Source organism: Nicotiana sylvestris, chromosome 4, assembly GCF_000393655.2.
Source record: "Nicotiana sylvestris chromosome 4, ASM39365v2, whole genome shotgun sequence".
NCBI lineage: Eukaryota > Viridiplantae > Streptophyta > Magnoliopsida > Solanales > Solanaceae > Nicotiana > Nicotiana sylvestris.
This window is the reverse complement of record NC_091060.1, coordinates 28,111,410-28,132,841: the sequence shown is the minus strand read 5'-3', so window position 1 is coordinate 28,132,841 and position 21,432 is coordinate 28,111,410.

The window sequence follows — 21,432 nt, the reverse complement described above, 5'->3', positions numbered from 1 at the left end:
GTGTTATTTTGAGGACGATTGGGTGAGTTGAAGTTTTGGTCCTCCTCTTCGATTCAAGATTCGAAGAGTTCTATTAGGATTCGAGGGAGGGGTTTTGGAGATTCGGGAAGAGGAGAAGGAGGGGAGTATATGGCACTAATTTGGGGTCGATTGGAGTATCGCCGCCGGCGGAGACAATTTCCGGCAGGCGGTTCCGGTGGAGGCGATGAGGTCTGGTGAAGGAGATTAGAGGGGGTAGGGGGCTGTTTGGACACTTATATACTAAAAGGTCCTTAGTTCTTATCCGTTGGATTGAAAGAGATCAATGGCTCAGATCTGGGAATATCAAAACGGCGTCGTTTGGTTGGGAAGTGGGGCTGGACCATGTTGGGGCGTGGGTTTGGGCTGGATTTGGAGCAAAAAATCATTGGGCTTAGGTAAAAGAATTAAAGGTCAGCCCAGTTGCCCTTCTTCTTTTTATTTTCATTTCTTTTCATTTTTCCTGAAATTTCCCTTCTTTTTTCTTCTTTTTTCAAAATTAAAACTAAAATCCTAAATTAAAAACCAAATTAACATTATCAAAAATACTAACTAATCCTAAGTAATTACCAAAATTAGTAAATTAAAGGAAAAATACTCGAAATTAAAATTAAAGGTGCAAAATGACTATTTTTTGTGATTTTTCCATTTTATGCAACAATTAATTTTCTACTTAATCATAAAATGTAAAATTAACCCTAAATGCAAATGCAACATATTTTTTTATTTTTCATTAATTAAGCAAAATGAAATGCACAAGACAAATGTATATAATTAACAGAAAATGCCACAAAATCCATAAATATTGCAAATAATGAAAATAAATTATTTTGTTTTGAATTTATAGGAGTAATTCATATAGGGCAAAAATCATGTGCTCACAACAGGCTGCAACAAACCCATCTGAACAAGTTTGGAGAAAAGGCTAGAATAAGACTCACCGATGGGTGTGAAGTTTGGTATCTTGGGTGGTTCCCGGGCATGGAAGTTGTTCTGTGGAGGTTGGGGATTATAGTGAGCTTGGTGAGGAGGTTGATTTTTGGGAAGTGGAGCTCGGTTTTGATTATGTTGTTGCGGCCTAACGTAGGTTTGGGCATTCATCACTGTGTATGGCTGAGGGACCATAGCATAAGCCATATCTTGGTGGGGATAGTAATGTTGTGGGGTTCTTTCAGAGAAAAGAGGTCTGGGTAGACGGGGTTTTCTTGTAATTGAAGTTGTCATTGCTGCTTCTTCCTTCTTCTTTCGGTTTGCTACTCCTCCAGACCCGCCTTGGATTGCTTGGAAGGTAGCCCTTATAGCAGACTGACTCAAAATTCGCCCTGTTTTCAACCCATTTTCAACCATTTCACCGATTTGATGGCTTCGACAAATGGCTTATCCATTGCAGACATCATGTTTTGATAATAATTAACCTCTTGGTCTTGAAAGAAGACACTGACCATCTCTATTTTGTCCATTAGAGATTTGACTCTAGCCGTTTGTTTGCACCATTTGACAGCATACTCTCGGAAGCTCTCCGAGGACTTCTTTTTTAGATTTGACAATGAATTCCTATCAAAGGCAATGTCGATGTTATATTGAACTGCCTGACAGATTCCCAAGCCAGGTCATCCCAGATATACCAGCGAGATATATCCTGATCCATATACCATTCCGAAGCGATGCCGACCAAACTCTCTCCAAAGTAGGCCATGAGAAGTTCTTCTTTTTTGCCCGCTCCCCATAATTGGTTGTAGTGCCTTTTGAGGTGGGCTATGGGATCCCCATGACCATCATATTTTTCAAACTTCTCAATTTTGAAACCCAAGGGTAAATGTACGTGTGGGAACATGCACAGGTCAGCGTAGGATACGCTCTTTTGCCCACTCAGACCCTGTATATTTTTGAGACTTTTCTCCATACTTCTCATCTTTTTGGTAATCTCCTCTTGTTCAAGGGTTTTTGTGGTTTTCTCCTACCCTGCGGTAAACGCGTACCGAGGCGGCTGAGTGTAAGCATTGGTAGTGAACTGGGTTGGTTCCAATGGGAAAGATGGTGCTTGAAAGGTGAAGGAGGATGGATCGAAGCTAGGCCTGGGTAGAGTAGGTTGTGCCGTAGCTGAACAAGGTGGCGCAGTGAATATGTTTGAAGCCGCACCTAAAGTTAACACTTGGGGGCGAGCCTCAAAAGGTGTTCCAGCAAAGTGGGCTGAAATGGTAGGATATCCCAGTCGGTATTTGGATAACTTATGGGGATGTTGGAGGTCCCACTTGCCCTGGGAAATAGCTCAGGGAATCTAGGTATCGCACTTGGTGGTTCTCTTCCGTTGGCCCAGGCGTCCCACATAGACGCAGAATTCTATTTTCCTCAGCAGTTGCTGACTCAGAAGTTGGGATGGCCGAGATCGAACTATCCTCCGGAATAGGAACTATTGGCAGAGGAATTTTCGAAGACATTTCAACACTTTCTTTTGATCTCGTGAAGTATGGATGTGAAGCCATACTACCACAAAACCAACCACCTTACTATAAAACCTGGACTTAACAGTAGACAACAAACCGGTCAGTTTAGAGCAGTTAACACATAGGCAATCGCATGTTGGAGTGTGATGCACCTATACAGTTACATGTGTTTCTACATGTTTCGCCACGGTTGCATGTTTCATCCTGGCTTTGCTTACTTTCCCCAATTTTTTTTTCTTTCCACCTTGGATTTTTGTGCTTCCACTCCCATTTTCCGCTCTTTTCTTTCCTCTCTTTCCTTGCTCTTTTTCGTTTTTCTTTGGCTCTTTTTTCTTTCTTTTTGGTTTCTTTCGATCCTTTCTTTTCACATCCCTCTCTTATTTGAGTTATTTACAATAATCATGATCGGACCCGATGAGGATTGCCTAGGTATCATGACGCCGTGTGAATCAGATCATTACGTAGTTCAAGAAAATAAATGCGGAAAATAAAGAAACAATTTTTGGAAATTTTCAATTTTCATTAATAAAAACTCCTAAACTTTTCTATTACAAAAGACTACTCATTTTCTTGGAATTTTAAAACAACAAACGACTCAAAAATAAATTCTAAACTAAAAACTGAAATACAGACTCTATAAATGAAAAATCATGAGTACATAAGTGCTTCGACTCCTAGGGCCCATGGGACATCATTCAGTCTTGCCACGGGCCTACGTGCGAGATCCCCTTGAAGCCACTCCAAATCGCTCATTATCTGATGGATAAATGTCACTACTACAGCGAATAAAGTGGTCTAAGTCATTTCCTCACATGCGTGGCATTTCATGACGATGTAGTCGGCAATGGTTCTAATCCTCTCTCGGATAATACCCTTTTCCTGAAGCAGGCGCCCGATTTGCTGATTCCGAGCTTCTAGCGCCTGAGTGTCATGATGGCTTTGATTCTGCAACTGTTGCATATCTTCCTCCATCTGGGTCATCAAAGCATAACAATATTCCCTATTGGCTTTAAAGTTCCTAGCCTATTTGTCCGCCTCATTTTCAAGGGTGGTTAGCTTTCTCTTCAGATTAGTGATCGTCCCCTCATATTTTCTTTTCATTTGTCACACAAACTCTGCCCGCCCTTCTGCATTCTTTGCCAATTGTGCTCAGACTTTTGCTAGACTGGCCTCAGATTTTTCTAGGTCGTCTTGACACTCAAGTATTTTCTTTCTCAGACCGCTTATAAGCCTTTCATCTGCTCGGCTTCTTTTCGAGTTTCTAGCAGCTATTCTCATTTTCTGGATTTGAGCTTTGAGGGCTGCATTTTCCTGAGTTAGCTTCTTCTTCTCCCCTTCATCTGCGGCAGCTTGGACATGGGGTCTCTTAGCAGGTCTGTCAGGAATCTGAAACCTTTTACTGAACCAAATCATGTAGTGGGGGTCTACCTCACCTCTAGCTAGATCCCACACCATAATCTTAGGTTTGAGAAATCTGCACTTCCTTCTGAAAATACAGCCTTTGGGCCTAATTCGATGAAATGTCCACTCAAATCTTCATCATGGGGACGGTTTGAAACCTGCCTAGTTGGCGCAAAACCCTGTGAGGAGCATATGGCTGGATGCTCCGGATGCCTATTAGGAGAAAATAGCACACTTCGGCTGACATGTATACGACTTCGGTGGCAGGGAGCCATCCGAACGTCCATTCAATTTTATCTGAAGTCAAAGAACTTAAGTGTGCAAACCAAGCCTCGGTACCTTCTGGAAATTCAACACACACCACTCGACTTTCAAATTCTTCGATGCAATTCAAATCGGTCATGTCGTAGTTCATATACCTGACACGATGGCAGAGATGTTCCTGTATCCACAATTGTAGTAGTAAGTTGCAGCCTTGGAAGAATTTTCTCCCTTCTCGACAGATGGTCAAAGCTCGGTAAATCTCAGACAAAATCATGGGAACCAGGGTGCCATTAGCTTTCTTGATTGCGACATCAACCATTCCCACGAGGCCCAATTCTATGTTGCCGTCTTTTCGTGGACAGATTATAACACCTAAGAATGCTACTATAAAAACCAAACCCCGTTGTGCCTCCCATTTATCTTTATTTCCGGCATAGGTCAGACCAGTATTCGGTGCTTCAAAATCTTGGGGGTTGCCATAGCGTTGGTACAAGAACTGGAAAGTACAAAACCCTTCAGATAAATTCCCATCCTGAATATCCCGGCTAATACTCAACATATCCAGAAACTTATGAGGAGATACTGGTCTCGGTGACATCGGGGAACCGACTTCTAAGGTTTCCGTTAAGGCCGGCGTAACCCGCAATTTCCTCTAGATTGGATGTGAGCTCAAAATCAGAAAAGCAGAACACATTGCGAGTCGGATCCCAAAAAGGTATCAAGGCTTCAATCACGTCCAATCTTGACTTGATGTTTAAAAGTCCGACAAGACCACCCAAAACTTTTACCACAGTTCCTCGGCTGACTTTTTCTAAGTCGTTCCACCACATGTGGAGCTGTAAGGGGATCTCTTTAAGAGCTGCGAAGGGTTCATTTTCATATGTGCTCATCCTGCACATTGATTAGGGTGATTTAATTAAAAAGATTAAGACTCATTTTGACTCAAGAAAAAGTTATCACAATATATTTTTTTTCAAAATTTTCATAAAAAATCTGGCTTTGCAGATACAGCCTTTCAGCACTTCGGGGAAGAAGGTTTTAAGGTTGTATTTGCTAATCGACCAAAACCTTGAAAAAGCGACCAAAGGTGGCTGTTCTTGCAAAAACGGCCTTCCGGCGCCCTTTTGGGGACATTCGGCTATTTTAGACAAGAATGGCATCACCTTACTTATTTACAATAAAAAAATAAAAATTTTGTTCTTTTTGGGCTATTTTTGCAAAAAGGAAAGTTGGACCCGATGGGGTTTGCCTACGTATCCCACATCCGGTGAGAATCAAACTGGCGTAGTTCAGACATATTTGACAAAATGAAAACAAAACCAACTATTTTCAAAAACAAAATTTTCTCACTTTTTTTTTCAAAATTTCGGTAGAGTTTTAGTATATTTTTTGGACATTGGTTTTTTTTTCAAAAACAAGCAATTATCTCTCTTAGCCCTCACATTTTCTTCTTCTTTTTTCAACTTTTCTTCTATTATTCATAAGCTGGTCAATATGCGAATCCGAAGCAAATAAATGCACAAGTAGCAAGTAGGATGCATCAGGATGGTCTTTTCATTTCGGTTACACCTGTCCTATACAGACCCAACCCCTGTGTTGAGTCTCCAAAGTCAAATACACGTGATGCAAACAAATGTTCCTACTAGGGATCCGGTATGAGATTTTGTTATACTAGGTTTAAAACCTGGGTGTATTGTTCTAGACCTGGTTTACCCGAGCGGACAGCTCGAGCTGGGGGGCAACGTACCGGGAATACAGAAGCTTCACCGGCTTTACAACTTGTCCGAACCTCGTTCTAAAATTGGATAAGACTCTAAACAGAAGAGAAGTCACACAAAGTGCACACTTCCCAGATGATTTAGAAGACTCAAAGAGAAGAAGGGTTTCATAGCAGTTTATATACAGTTCACAAAATATCAAAGCAGTAAAAAGCGGAATTCAGCACATTAGGCTCAAATATGTACAAAAATCAGATAATAAATAAATCCAACTATAACAGTTATCCTAAGCTCGAATTCTTGAACCCTGAACCGAAGTTTTGGGTTTCGATCCCCAGCAGAGTCGCCAGAGCTGTCACACCTCCTTTTACACACCCGAAGGTAGTACAAGGGAGTTTTTCCAATTTAAGTGACATCATTCGAAATGGGATTATTTATTCAATTTTATTCGGAGTCGCCACTTGGGATGGGTTTTTTTTTGGTGTCCCAAGTCACCGGTTTATTTTAAAATCCCATATCGAGGAAAATTCGACTTTCCTTTTGAAGTATACGAACCAGAAATTCTGAATAAGGAATTTTGTTAACCCGAGGGAAGGTGCTAGGCACCCCCAGATTCTGTGGTTCTAGCACGGTCGCTTAAACTACCATAATTGGCCTATTATCTGATTTTAATACATGTCTTAGCTTATGGTATATTTTAACTTATTAACTGCTTTTAAATTATTTTTAGGAAGATTCGACGTTATTTAAATCACGCCTTGAACCACGCTACATGAAATGCACTCGCGGTCCTCAACACGTTTTATTTAACGTTGTTGAGATTTGGATTTGGGTCACATGAAATGCACACCCGAGTTTAAGAAAATTAATTTTTAAATAGCGCGCCTAAAGCAACTATGCACTTTCAAGTTTGCGAGGGCCATGAAAAATTCAACTAAATGGCACGTCTCAGTTTCTAAGGATTTAAAATTAATTAAATGAGAGTCATGCATTTTGAGATTTTTTTGGCACGGCACACCTCAATTCCAAATTTTAAAAGGAACTCAAACTAAGCTTTGAGGGCCATAACTATACTTTACTTGATATGACATGCCTCAAATCTACTTTCAAGAACCCAAATAATTAATTAAGGAAGGCTTGAGGAAATTATAATTACTTTAGGCTAAAGTTTAAAATTAATTTGCTTATCAAGACATTACATGAAATCCATTCTATTTTATTCCAAGGCTTGGACCTGGCCTGATGCCCAATCGCCAATGGCCTATTACTTGACAAACATGAGTGCAATTTGGCTCACAATGCAGCCCAAATCGAGAATCTAAAATGCAGAAGGGGGAGGGGGGAATTGGAGCAAAGGGACTGATGCTGATAGCCTAGCTTGGTGCTTCAGCATTAACAATTGAGGTAACACTACATCTTTCATAAAATCTTTGAATCTGAACCAAATATTGATTATCTTAAACACATACAAAGCACATTTGAATACCACATACATTCTATACTGAAAATATGATCCCCAACGTGATAACAAAACTTTTACACCAATTTTTCCTCATTTAATAACAGAAATTCAGATATCAAGACTCATGCTAAATTCTGACTTCATATTAACACATTTAAACAAGACTACACGACTCAAATTTTTTTTTAAAAAAACCAAATGTAAAGGTTTAATCTGATTTTCAGACCAAGATTGACATGATTTCAAGGAAGACAAACCTACTAACATGGACTTGAACCTAACTAATTTCAGACTTTTAAAGAAAAGCTCATGCTTACTGACTTTTATCAAAGAAGAAGACCAAGTAGAAGCCAAATACTAAAATGACTACGTACTGACTATTGACCTGGAGATGAATCAGTTAAACACTTCAATGAAATGAAGTAATACATGACTTCAACTAACACGCTACAACCACTGATATGTATTCCAATTGAAAGTTTCTAGCCTCCCACCTATGCTTGACATTTTTCAGCAGATTTAGGCAGAAATCAACACCAAAACAAACACTGGTTTCAACAAAACCAAAACAAGTCTGAACCTTTTGCAGTAACTTAACATGTCCATTTATACAAACCCAAGTTCAATTCATTCAAATTAAGTGGCTAGAACTAATGATTTACCCACTATTACAAACAGAACTTAATCTAGAATGGAAAAGAGCAAACATAAAGAAGAATATTAAGCTAGTTGTAGAGTCTAGTGATTTCAAGAATGTAGAAAACAACATCTAACAGACTGTATGCCATAAAATTTTAGCTCAATCAAGTAACTTTATGTTCTTCCATTCCTCACACCAAAAGAGTGTAGTAAATACCTGAATACAACAGTTAAACAGAAGGAAAAGATGTGATTAAAGATCAGAAATTCAGTCCACGGCAGCAGTATTGCGACAGCAATGGAACAGTGCACAACAAACTTCAGATTCTTGGCCCAATTCCAAACTTTAAAAAACCCAGATTTGAACTATTCTATTGAACTTTGAAATTCTAATTTATCAAAGGAATTTTGAACTCAAAAACCAAGCAAAACTTCAAGCAATTTTCAATACTTTTCATTTGAGAGAATACTCAGCCGTTTTCTTCAAATTTTTGGTATTTTTTCAGTCTCTAAAATCTGATTTGTGAATGAAGAAAGAGTGCCTTTATGGGCAAGCCTTAGGGCAGCATAAAGAAATTCAGTTTTTGCACTTTTATCCTTTTGAAATTTTCATTTTTGTTGTTTAATCCCTAGCTTAAAAATCAGTTTTTCATCTAAGTCCCCATCCCCAGTTTCTAAGAAGCTTCCCTATTCAGTTATTAAAGATTCCCCCACCTACAATCCCTAAATTACCCCGTAAAACCCCTATTTTTACCCCTAAAACCTCATGGGTCAATTTGACCCAATGGTTCAAACTAGCCTGAGTCTACAAAACCTGGGCTAATCCTTTTCTTTTGGGCCCAAGTTCGACTCAGAACTTCACAGAAGATTCTAGGAAGAAGGAAAAGGAGGGGCAATTCGGAGTCATTAGACTCCCTGAACCAAAGGTTCTCAATGGCCCAAAACTAAAGGGAAAATCAAACAAAACTAAACTAACTAATGAAGATAATAATTAACATACAACCTAAATTAAAAGAAACACATGCAAAGATGATTTGAAAGAAATGAAAGAACGGAAAAACAAAATCAGAAAAATAAAACAAAGAAACAGAGGCAGATGAGAAGAGAAATGCACATGAAAATTAAACATCAGAAGGTAAAGAAAAATACCTAAAAAATGGCTGGACAGTGAAAAATCGAAGAGAACCTTCAAACCTTCAAATTTTGGCCGAGTTTGACATTAATCGTGTGTTCTTATCAAGAACACACGAATAATATCCAACTGGGCCCCAATCTTCACTAAAATCTCGATCTTGAAGGTTTTTGGGATTTTAGGGTTCGATTTTGATCTAATATTCGAAGAAACCTAGGGGGATTCGAGGGAAACCAGTGCTGGATTTGGTGTGAGGGGGTCATGGGGGTTATGTGGTATTGATTTGGGACTGGTCTGAGGGTGGCGCCATCGGCTTGAGGCGGTGGAAAATTAGGGCAGCTCTAGGGTTTTGGGCGTCTCTGAAGATGGAGGAGACGAAGGAGATGAGTTAGGGGGTAGGGGGTCAATTCGGACACTTATATATAAAATGGGGCTTAGTTTCGGACCGTCCGATCAATTAAGATCGACTGTCTTGATCTAAAACAAATGAAATGGCGTCGTTTTGGTTATTGGTGGGGCAGACCGGGTAAGAGGCGGGTTTGGGCTCGTTCTGGTTGGGTCTGGACGGGTAATAGAGAAAAGTGTTTTGGGCCTGGGCGAATCCGAATTAAATTGGCCCAAAAATTAAACTTCCTCTTTTGCTTCCTTTTCTTTTTTATTTCAAATTTTTTTCTTTTTAAAATTAAAAAAACAATAATCTAAATTAACCCCTAAACCAACTTATCCTACCAAATTAAATTAATTAACTCTAAATAATAATTACTACAACTAATTAAATACCAAATTAATAAAAAACTACCGAAATTCGAAGCTAAAAATTAAAAATGTAAAAAATAAGTTATTTTTTTGTGATTTTCCATTTTTGTAAAACAAACTAATTAATCTAAAAATGTAAAATTAAATCCTAAATGCAAATGCAATATATTTTTGTATTTCCTAAATGCAAATGCGAAATGCAAACAATCAGAAAAATTCTACAATAATTCCTAAAATAACCAATAATTAAAGAAAAAATCTAATTTTGGGAATTCTGTAGGAGTAATTCATGTGAGGCAAAAATCACTTGCTCACACAAGTTATATATCTTAGTTTATAGTTTTAGACGCTCATGACTTAGTGACACCCGATGTTTGGGGCTCGTTTCCGTATTTTTTATATTATATTTAGAGTTGATTTAGTTTATGAAAAATTTAAATATTGAAATATTTTATTAATTTCTTATAATCAATTTAGTAGTAATATTTTGGGAAGTATTTTTTACCTTGTAACACGATAGGCGTCATCACGATCATAGTTAGATTTTGGATCGTGACACTTATGTGACAAAAAATAGAAAAATGATTTTTGTGTGACAAGTCTTAAGTTAGATGATATTTATGGTAAAAAAAAAAAATAGAAAAGTAACTTTTGTCTTATACACTTTAAATGGATGACCACAGAGGGAAGTTTGCTAGTTAAGGAACCAACAACTCAAATTTAATTTATTAAATGTTAAATATGATTGATCTAATTAATGTTACCATAAAATCGATTGATTTCTAGTCAAATTGAACTTCTCGCGCTCTTTCTCTTCACAAATACTTCGCAGATTTTCTCCATATATTACGGTTTATGCCCTAATCGTTTAGAATGACCATATTACTATTTATGTTTACCGTTGATAAATCAACATCTCTTTTAATAAATACAAAATTTAAATGTGAATTAATGTATTAACTCCGTATTTCAAACCTCGTTTTCTTCATAAATACAAAGTTAGCTCAACCATCGTTTTCTTCTTAGGAGTTTCCTTTTTCCACCCAAGGAAATATCCACATTTTTCTTCGTTTTAGGTTTTTTTTTTTATCAGTACAGACTCCGGGGCAGACATACATTGAACCGGGCGGTATCACGTGATACTGTTTTGTCGGAAAATTTTACTAAGCATATGTAATTATATTGTGTCGAAACGAGTAATAAATATAAAATGACCCCATTTTACATGTGTTCTTGTCCAGCATGTTGTTAGGTTCTTGGTTTTGCTTTAGGAGATACAAGGTTCGAACTTGAAGTCTTGAACATACTTTTGGCAAATATTTGAAGAGTCTTTTGTTAAAAATTATAGCTATGTAGAATTGAACCGAGACATCTTTTAGCTTAAAAGTGATAACTAATATTATTTATTTTACATTCTTATATAAATATTGACACCATTTATGAAAAATTGTGCGCGTGACCTCGAGTCCAGTTTGAACAAGTAACCATTATTTAGTCACGTGAAAACCAATAGTAACTTAGCAATAAATGTCTATCTTTATCCCTTACTTTTCTATGTTTATTTTTTGTTTTTTCCCAGAAAAGGGTCTAACATATGTAAGAAGGTACCTTTGTAACTAAAGGAAATGCTATCTATGTTTTCTGTTTTTTTTTTCCCAAGAAGGAGTTGTACGTTATAATAATTTATGCAAAACGATTACCATATACCAAAAATTGAAAAAAAGGATATCCGTGTTTTTTTCCATAAAAGAGTTATATGATATACTAAATACTAATATATGTTAAAGAAAAGAAGGTTACTTGTAAAAAAAAAAAAGTTACTTTTATATACCAAAAGGAAAGGCTGTCTATGTTTTTCTTTTTCAAGAAAAGAGTCGTATGTATACTAATAGCCTGTTTGGTCAAAGCTTCTAATATCAGCTTATTTTGAGAAGTGCTTTTAACGAGAAGCAGTTTGTGTTTGGTTAATTAATTTGGAAAATACTTTTGAGCAGTAATTAGTGTTTGACCAAGCTTTTGAAATCCGTTTCTAAGTGTATTTTTCTCAAAAGTGCTTCTCACAAAAGTGTTTTTGGATAGAAGCTACTTTTTTCTGTTTCTCCTCAAAAGCACTTTTTTTCCTTAAATTGCACGGGGTACCCTATTTGATCGAAATTGCACGGGGTGCCCTATTTAGTTGCCCCCATTTAACCTATACCCATTTTTTAAAAAACTTTTTAACTTGTACCCACTTTTTAAGCAACTTCAGCCCATTTTCTCCTCTTTCTCTTCCTTCGTTTTCTTCTTCTTCTTCTTCTTCTTCTTCTTCTTCTTCTTCTTCTTCTTCTTCTTCTTCTTCTTCTTCCTGATGTTGTTGGTGCTGCTATGAAACTTCAGTTCATGGGATGATTGCCATAAATATGTTTATCAGATTATTTAAAAATAAATTATAAATAATTACGTAAGTTAGTAGACAATAATTTGTGAATATTTCCACGTACGTAAGTTAGTAGACAATGATAATTCTGTTCTTTTCACGTTTATTGTTTCCAAAATTTATGATTTAGATATTGTTGGCAATCTAATTATTTATCTAGTATGTTAGAAAGCTTTTTAAAAAACTTCAACTTATATAGTGCTGAAGTTTTTACAAATGAACTAAATAACTTCAGCATCTTCTGCTGAAGTTTTTGAAAAAGCTTTATGACAAAACTAATAAATCCAGGACCAAAAAACTTCAGCTTTTAGTGCTTAAATTTTTACAAATGAACTAAATAACTTCAGCATCTTCTGGTGAAGTTTTTGAAAAAGCTTATCCGGGACAAAAAATCTTCAGTTTATTTAGTGCTGAAGTTTTTACAAATGAATTAAATAACTTCAGCATCTTCTGCTGAAGTTTTTGAAAAAGCTTAATGATAAAACTAATGAATCCAGGACAAAAAAACTTCAGCTTATTTAGTGCAATTACAAACAAAAACTTCAACAAATAGAGAACAAAACTTCAGCTACTATGCTTAATTTCAGCAATTACAAACAAAAACTTCAATACACTTGGTTCAACACACTTTCTATTTCAGGCCCGTCTACTAGAATGCTGAAATTTTGCGTGATTGTCTTTGCTACTTCAGCCCCGTATGCTGAAATTACACGAAAAAAGTGGGTACGCTTGCAATTATTTTTTGCAAAGCGGGCACAAATTAAAACGTGACCCAATAAGCGGGTATAGATGCAAATGCCCCCCTTTTTTCCTTCTAAAAGCTTGGCCAAACAACTCAATTTTTGGCCAAAAGTACTTTGGGCCAAAAAAGCCTGGTCAAACAGGCTATAACATACGTATACCTAACAAGGCCATAAAGGTCTACTTTATCTCTTCCTTTTTTATGTTTTTTCCAAAAGAGTTATTGTTGTGTTACTCCCTCCGTTTTAATTTAGATAAGGTATTTTGACTCGGCACATAGTTTAAGAAAAAAAAAGGCTTTTAAAACTTGTGGTCTTAAAATTTTAAGGAGTAAAAGCTTTGTGGGATCATGATATTTGTATGGTTATAAAAGCTTCTCATTAAGGGTAAAATGAGTAAAATGAAGAGTTTAAAGTTGAATTATTTCCAATTATAGAATTGTATCATTCTTTTTGAAACGAACTAATAAGGAAAGTGTATCATCTAAAGTGAAACAGAGGGAGTATTAATTTTTTACAATCAATTAGATATTCAGAATTTACGGGCTCAATTAATCGAAATTAGTGTTGCATAAAGTTCTTTAAACGAGAGAGTGCTCCCGGTAAGAAAGTTCTTCTTTCACAAAGTTTGAACTCGAAACATCTGATTAAAAACGGAAGAATTCCATTCATTTCACCATCCAGTATATTATCTATCTCTTCCATTTCTATATTTTTTTTCCTTTCAAAAAGAAAAGGCTATCTATGTTTTTTCCATAAAAGAGTCCTATGATATACTAACATATGTAAAAAAGTACCTTGTGTACCACCAGATGAAAAAAAAAGGTTTTTTTTATTTTTTATTTCTTTTCCAAAAGAGTCATATGTTATAACATGAACCTAAGTAAAAATCGTTACCAATATATATACTCCTTTCTATCCATAAGTGATCTTTTGAATTTTTTTTAAAATAAGTGTCATTTTACATAATCAAGGATGAATTAACTATATATTTATAATAGGAGGTGACTCGGGACACTTTTCAGTCGTAATGGGATTACACCAGGGTTCATCTTTTAGCCCGTTTTTATTTGCCTTAGTGATGGATGTGTTGACGCGCCATATCCAGGGGAAGTGTCGTGGTACATATTATTTTCAGATGATATAGTACTGATTGACGAGACGCGATACGGGGTCAACACTAGGCTGGAGGTTTGGAGACAAACTCTGAAGTTTAAAGGTTTCAAGTTGAGCAGGATTAAGATAGAGTACTTGGAGTGCAAGTTCAGCTGCACCACCCAGGTAACTGATGTGGAAGTGGTCTTGGATTCATAAGTCATCCCTCCGATAGGCAGCTTCAAGTACCTTAGGTTAGTAATCCAAGGCAATGGGGAGATCGGCGAGGATATCACACATCATATTGGAGTGGCATGGATGTAATAGAGGCTTACATTTGGTGTTTTGCGTGTGTCACGACCCAAAATCTCTCCGAAGGAGTCGTGATGACACCTAGTCTCTAAGACTAGGTAAGCCTAACAATAAAAGAAATAGCGACGATATTTACTAACTTCGAATAATTCCGAAATAGAAATCTCTGAAAAATTTATAATCCCAAAATCGAGAGTACAAGTCATAAGCCTTTCTAGGAGTAGTTGTACAAAATGAATACATCGTTGTTTCAGAACAAAAGGAAACAATGGAAATAAGCACAATAGAAGGTGACCCTGAGACCTGCGAACACAGCAGCATGTTTACCTTGAGTCTCCACAACAACAATCCGCACAGCTACTAATGACCGAATACCTGGATTTGTACAAAAATATACAGAAGTGTAGTATGAGCACACCACAACGGTACCCAGTAAGTATCAAGACTAACCTCGGTGGACTAGTGACGACGAAGTGACGAGGAACAATCAAGATACCTAATGGTCTAATAAGCTAAACAGGATATGGCATACAGCTAACAAGATAAAGATAACAAAGTAACACAAATAGCAGGAAGAAATCAAGTTACAAATAGTAGAGACGATAAGGGAAAAACACGGAAGGTAACAAAAAGTAACCAAGTAAATTAATACCAACATAGCTGGGATACAGACAAGTAAAAATGTGCTCAAATAAGGAAAGCGATGTTAACTCAACCAATCACATCATTCCTAATACACAATTCCGACCATCCCAATCCTCGAAGTCTCGTATCAAAATCACAACTTTCAAATCTTTAACACACATGGCACCTTGTGCCCACATATTTCCCTTTCACTTTACACGGCAAGATTCACGTGCTACTCAATACATCATATCCATATCAACTACTAATTAAGATGTTCAAGAAACTCCATCTATATTTCATAAAGTAAATTTACAGTTTCTAGACCAAATAGGAAACCAGCGAGAAAGAGGAAGTTATTATTTTTGTTGAAATCATTTGAGTAAAGAAAATAACATTTTCGAATAAAATTCAAAATCAAATAGCTATTGCATTTAATATTTATTAAGTTAGAACATAATAACATTCCTTTTTAAATAAAATAGAAGAAAACCTTAGGCAAGTGGAGAAGATTAAGTTGGGGAAGCAATTGAAATAAAATATAACGATTATTAGAAATAGTAGATACTAAAATATACGGTGAATTCTAATTTAAAGGAACACAAGAAAGAATGATATTAATTCCTTCATTATAAATCACGATATTATAAACGACTCGGCAAGACAGGAGGAAATGACTCAACGTAGTAAATTTACTTTGAAAATTAATTCACCAGAATAATAGTATTGGGAAAAGAACTCAAGAAATGACGGTAAGTCAATAAGTCAATGACAATAACTCGATCCTCAAAACTCAGTGAAAACAAGAAATACAAATTATCAAAGTCTTACACGAAGGAACTAAAGTTAATACAGTAAAACAAGGGATACCAAAATACAAGATATGTTGCGGCGCACAACCTGATCCCACCATATAATATCAATTCACCCTTATTCCTCCTCAATATATCACTCTATTCCTCCTGTTGCGCCATACAACCCGATCTCACCGTATAATATCAATTCACCCTTATTCCTCCTCAATATATCACCCTTATTTCTTTTGTTGCAGCGTGCAACCCGATCCCACCATATAATAACAATTCACCCTTATTCCTCCTCAATATATCACCCTTATTCCTCCTGTTGCAGCGTTCAACCCGATCCCACCATATATGATTTAAATCAACAACAACAAATCAACAACTTAATTACAAGAATTTCTACTACCAAGAGTATGAGTATAAGGCAACAAGAGAATCACGTAAAAATCAAAGGAACACAACAACCTATACAAAAACAACAAGACATATAAGGCACGTGATAACTATACATGCAACCACAAAAATTTGGACATGTAGCATATATGCAGAAAGTCATAGAGGAACTCGTAATTAAGAATTAACAAAAATAATAAGGAAGACAATCACTTCAATCAAGGAAAATAAGGGCCAAATAACAAGTAAGAGGTAAAGAAATGCTAACAATATCGTATAGAGAATGTAGAGGTGAAACTAGAAAATAGAAAACTCAATCATATCAGAACAACTTCCTACTTAGTGAATATAAGGACCTAAGAATCCTAAAAGGCAAATTTTCCACAAATAAATCCGAGCACGCACTTGTCACCTCGCGTACACAGACTACAATTAGCATAGAAGACTCAAATACCAAGGGAAAATCCTCCACGCAAGGTTAGGAAAAATACGTACCACAAAGAAAATAAACCGATACTCTAAAATAAACTTCTCGGTGAAAAGACCTCCGGACAGCTCGAATCTAACCAAAATAACTTCAAAGCACAAATAAAACTCATAAGAAACTATTCTGGATCATAAAGTCTCTATCTTTAACAAAATCCAAAAATCGGTCCAAAAGTCGACCCCCAGACCCATACCTCGGAACCAGACAAAATTTACAAAAATCGAATACTCATTACAATATGAGTTCAACCATACAAAGTTTATCAAACTCCGACATCATTTCGTCCCTCAAATCATGATTTTTCATTTTGAAAACTTTCTTCAAAAACTACCATTTTTCTCAATTCAAAACACAATTTAAATGATAAAAACAAAGATAAAATCATGAAATATAATAAATTTTAGGTGAAGAACATATACCCAATCGTTTTCCTTGAAAACCCACAAAGAATTGCCCAAAACCGAGCTCTAGAACTCCAAAAATGGTGAAAATAGCAAACACTCGGAATAGAGTACTATTTATTCTGCCCAGATGCTAAAGCATCATGAATGCGGAAGAAGACTCGCGTTCATGAAGAAGGAAAAACGAAGGCTGCCAGGATGTGCTTCGCGAACGCGACAGATAGCTCGTGAACGCAGGGAGGGAAATTTGTTGGTCCAATGACTGGACTACGCGAACGCGGGAAATAATACGCGAACACGAAGGATGGGATGGAATACCTTTGCGAACATAGGAAGAATGTCGTGAACGCGAAGAGGAAGTAGTCACCAGTGCCCAACTCCCATTTTCTACTACGCGAACGTGATGAGACACATGCGAACGAGAAGAAGGGAAAAGGCACAACTTCGCGAACACGAGAGGATGAATACGAATGCGAAGAAGAAATATTCCACCCTCTAAATTAACACTACGCAAACTCGAAGGCGAGGACGCGAATGCGATGAAGGAAACAGAAAACAGCAGTTCAAAAATAGAAGGAAATGACTCGTAGCCCATCCAAAACATACCCAAGGCCCTCGAAACCCCGTCTAAACCTAAAAACAAGTTCTATAACCTAACACGGACTCGCTCAAGGTCTCAAATCACATCAAACCACACCGAAATGACGAATCGCACCAAGAATCAAACTTATGAACTTTCCAATCTTCCAACTTCTAAAACTCATGCCGAAACCTATCAAACCAACCCGGAATGACGTCAAAGTTTGTAGGCAAGTCCCAAATGACATAACGGAGCTGTTCCAGCTCTCAGAATCGCACTCCGACCTCGATATCTCAAAAGTCAACTATTGGTCAAACTCCTCCATCTTCCAAACTTCAACTTTTCCAACTTTCGCCGAATTGCTTCAATGCAACCCACAAACCTCAATATCTAAATTCGGACGTACGCCTAAGTCCAAAATCACAAATCAAGCCTATCGAAATCATCGAAACTCCAATCCGATGTCAAATACTCAAAAGTCAAATCTTGGTCAATTCTTTCAATTTCAAACTTTTCAAATGAAAGTCACTTTTAAAAATCCTTTCCGAACTTCTCAAAAACCCGAACCGATGATTCTCCCATGTCATAATACACTGTGTGAAGCTACTCGTGACCTCAAACTGCCAAACCCGATGCAATTGCTCAAAATGACCAGTCGCGTCATTGCATCCTCTCCACTTAAACATACGTTCGTCCTTGAACATTCTCAGGGTCATTCCAAAGCCATCAAACCACTGCATGAGCTCACCGTACATACACCCGGGGGTGATTTTCCCATCACCCAAACCTATGTAGGACTGATAATGCAATTTAACTGAAGATCTTACTACATCCTTAGTCCATAACCTTAAGATAAAACCCAAATCTCAACATCTAAAATTCATCATAGGACTCGAATCTCGCATCATTACACCGTATAAACCTGAACAAGCCGAATCGAGCCATAATTCCAACCCAGGGTACAATCACATGATGTTCCACACAACTCAAATGCCCATAGTAATAACTTCTGACCAACATGGCTGCCCAAATAACATTCTCGATGTCGGTAATACACTTACATTGAATAGAACCTTGTTCCAGACCTCCACAATGCTGCCCATGATGAAGAAATGAGCGGGAACTCATAACTGCCTATGAAGTCAATAAGTCAAGAAGCTCTCTCGTCCGTAAAGGGCCATTGCCCAAATCTTAGCAAAAACAGCCTCATACTTCCAAAATCTCCTCACCCCCACTACGATAGTGCGAATCTCATGTCTAAGAACCTCGTCTCAGCCAATATAAGCAGCCCATCTAACAACTCATCTCGGAACCACACGGATTCTCACACTACACAGCTTGTAAACTAACCCAACAATAACTCAATTATGCAGTACAAATAGAAGGAAAACAAGGTATGTGGATTATATAACAAGTACAACAGGTATAACAACAAAAGTACAGTTTCATTAAATCATCCCACCGAGGGAAAACAAAACATCAAATAAACACAAGAAAAAAGTATCCCACATAACATCCGTTGCGGCGTGCAGCCCGCTCCCAAATACTCATCAAGCCAAAGTGTTGGGGTTCATTGATCACATAAATACTAATATCAAGCACAGTAGAGTGCACAAGTATAACTGTGGGAAAATGAATAGAAATAAATAAATAAACATAGAAGAAAGCAAGCACAACTAAGGTGCAATGAGTAATTCAACATCACGAGGGCTATCTCGCCCACATCGCCATAAGGCCTGAATGAAATAACAACATGCATATAGAATAATCATACAACCTCACAACCCATCACAACATAAGAGAGTAGAACATAACATAGGCCAGGGGCACAAATAATATCCATTTTGCCCGGTAACATATCCGTGATAACAATCTCATAAGAGCACCCAAACTTGACCTGATATAAAATACATATTCTCGTTGAGCTTCCAAATAGCCCTCAACCAAATCCTGATCCTTCCCAATTAGGTAAATATCATTCCAAAAGTCTGTAGCAACCTATCGACAATGCATTCTATTAGTTATCCCATCCTCAATAGTTCTTCACAATCCACAAACAAGAAATACACAGTATATGAGGACATCTAACCCCAAAAATCTCATGAATACCGGAATTCCCAAACTCGAACTCAACTACGCTACTCGAATGGTTGATACATCATTCACACACCAACATCTTACTAAAGCATTCATATAGATTTTTCGGCCATGTAACAAAACCTGAACCTCAAAAGCCTCAAGACCTAGTAATCACCATGCCACTAGCCACACACCTATAACCCAAAACTCAAGGTCCTTTCCAAAATGCACGCTTTTCACATATGCTATCCAATAATGCCAACATTCTATTAAATTCTGATATCCATCCAGGTGAAAACCATAATGTACAATATTTTACTTGTGCCCATAGCAGACAACCGACTCAAGACGTGGCCAACACCATCGAGAGCTCTCCGAGATCCGCTCGCACGCAACTAAGCCATCAGGACTGCACCTCCCTAACTCATCTGAGTCACACAAACCGTCCAATCCAAGAGTACTATCACAAATGTCGGTAGAGAATTCCCATTCAAAAGGACCAATTACTTCCATTGCTATGTTGACCCAACACCACAGAGTTGACCTATTTCTCCGGATACTCCTTGTCTTTTCTCTAGGGTAATACTTATCCCCATCGATGTAATGGTTCCAGTTAAAGCCCAAGTGCAGATAATCCTAGCACAAACCACGTAGCCTAGAAGCTCATAACCCACCGCATTTCCTCTGAAGCACCCCGTTCTGCCGCAACCATGATGCCCACGCTGAATAGACCTTCTGTGAATCTGAAGTTGTTTCTCCGAGTCCCCTTGATACTGAAATGTAGATTCATTAATGATGTAGAAACATTGTAAGCCCTAATATCATCCCATGCAAGATCTCAGACCTTAGTCATATACAAATTTTGGAAACCTTCCAATACCACATATATACATACCTTAGGCCAAAACTAATATAAATCTAACTCTGCAATCTGAATGCCGCTAGTGGACTCCTTCACTTGGCGTGAAGCCATAGAAAACAACATCTGATGATCCGCAAAACTAACCTTCACAGCTCGCACAACACCAATCACAAAGTACTCCAAGTCATCTACAGAGTGCACGTTCATTCTCGTGTCAGTGAAACTTGCTTCCTTCAATGCCTTGAATGATAACATGTACCTTTCATTGAGTAGAAATCCCATACAAACTACAGTCTCCAATACCACCAACTATCCTCGACCAACATCCACCTCGTGACCCCACCACAATCTCGACGACTAGTCAACCAATTAAACCTTCCCAAGCTCGTACTCATCCACCAAATGTCGGAACCCACTGCATCTCCATATGAACAACGGAATAGTCTTTCAATACCTCTGTATCTTCAGTCTGGATGACACATTGAGACAATATTTGAGCATCCCTGGCTCCCTCGTAGCCTATTTGTAGCATAACGAACCACTGGCGCATAGCGGAAATTGAGAGCGCAATATCATACATGAGTGGATATAAAGGAACATAAGTTATATGCTTCAAGCTAAATCAATGTCGCACGATAAAGAATGAAAGAGGTGTAATTTCCTAATAGTTTCTGTAGCCTCTCGAAGATAAGTACAGATGTCTCTATACCGATCTGCAAGACTCTACTAAACCTGCTTATGACTCATAACACCTATGAACCTAAAGCTCTGATACTAACTTGTCACGACCCAAAATCCCTCCGTAG